Source organism: Labeo rohita, unplaced genomic scaffold (genome assembly GCF_022985175.1).
Source record: "Labeo rohita strain BAU-BD-2019 unplaced genomic scaffold, IGBB_LRoh.1.0 scaffold_269, whole genome shotgun sequence".
Taxonomy (NCBI): Eukaryota; Metazoa; Chordata; class Actinopteri; order Cypriniformes; family Cyprinidae; genus Labeo; species Labeo rohita.
This window is the reverse complement of record NW_026128979.1, coordinates 69,689-71,374: the sequence shown is the minus strand read 5'-3', so window position 1 is coordinate 71,374 and position 1,686 is coordinate 69,689. Positions and strand designations below refer to the sequence as shown.

The 1,686-nt window shown below is 35.3% G+C and overlaps 1 pseudogene; it reads left to right on the top strand.

The window, feature by feature from the left end:
• LOC127159969 (calcium-activated chloride channel regulator 4-like) overlaps window positions 1–1,325 on the top strand; it is a 15,109-nt pseudogene extending 13,784 nt beyond the window's left edge.
• Window positions 1,326–1,686: the final 361 nt, after the last annotated feature.

Sequence of the window (1,686 nt, the reverse complement as noted above, 5' to 3'; positions counted from 1 at the left end):
ATAAAGCTAATTATAAATAAATAAATACATACATACATACATACTGATAATAATTCAGGTGGTTCCTCTAATTTCAATTGTAGTGCAGCTGAACCCACTTGAGGTTAAAAACTTCACCAGAACAGACACCGGAGAGAGTTTTGTGGTGACAACTTCAGGTACTCTACCGAACTTCCCTCCTAACAGGATCACAGATCTGAGTGCTGAGATCCAGGAGGACACTGTGCTTCTCAACTGGACAGCTCCTGGTGAGGACCTCGACCAAGGGACAGGTAACACATAAAATTACTATACCAGTATTTAAACGTTTTTTCATTTGTTTAACATCTTCGCTGACTAAATAAAAGTTCTTTTAAAGTTACATCATGAAAAAATCTATCTTTAATTGTCTTGCACTGCATGTTTTTTTTTTTTCTTCTTTAAGCTAAATCCTACGAGATCAGGTGGAGCTTTGATCTCGATATGCTTCGATTCAACTTCAGCAATGGTCATGCAGTCAACACAACTGCCATCTCACCTCAGAAGGCCGGATCAGTTGAACAGCATTCATTCAATCTCAATATCACAATCCAAAATGGTACCACACTCTTCTTTGCGATTCAGTCAAAGGACAAGCTAAATGCAACATCTGAAACCTCCAACATTGCTCAAGCGTCAAAGATCATCCCTGGTCCAAAACCAATATCAAGCCAAGAAATCAATTTAATAGTTATTGTGAGTTCTCTGTGTGTGGGAACTGTGGTCATATCCTTTACTACTGCTGTAATCATATGGGCAGTGAGATGCAAAAAACGCTCCACTAAAAGTGATAAGGCATCAATAATCACAAATGAATTTCAAATAAATTCTTTTGCCTAATTTAAACATAACTATATACATCCAACAGCTTTAGAACATTTCTTAAAACAATCAATTCTATCAAACAGAATTTTTAGTTTCTGTATATTTTTGCAGCATGTGTAATCAAATCCTCTTTAATAATCTTTTTAATAATCTGTCTATCATGCATGGTTTTCTGATTGACTAGAATTTCATGATTATTCAGTTGTTTGTACAATTGTCCACTGCAATATTAAAAAAAAACCCTGAACTCTCTTCACATCAATGATTAATTCTGCTTTCAAGCACCACTGGTGGAAAACAACCAGTTTATGTTTAGGAAATAGTAACCTTTGCTGCCTCGTGAGATTTCTGCTCCTGCTTGTGGTTGAATAACATTTAATTGTGACCTTGTTACCTAGTGTACTACCTAGTGATGAATCCCCCCATCCCCTGCCCCATCTCAGTTCTGTTTTTCTTTAAATAATGGTTTTCTATATTTTTCTTTAAAGATCACCTTTCAAGTCATTGTTTTATGTAGATGTGCAGATGTTACAGTAGGATTATGAAAAAATAAATAAATGAATAAAGTGCATACTCTCTCAAAATGCCTCACTTGCTTTTTGTTTTGCTGTACTGGAACAAAAGCATCGTTATATAATGACATTTAATGTCATTAGTTTATGATAAATAATATGTTGTGAAATGTCCTCACATTGTCCGTTCTTACATATTTTTTGGCGTTCTTACCATGTAAATTGGAAACCAGTTCTCCAATCTCTCTTGAAACAGAGAACAGCTCCCTTCAATGTCCCTTGCAATTTTATCAATTTCTGGGCGAAACAGTTAGGCAAATAGTATGACTAA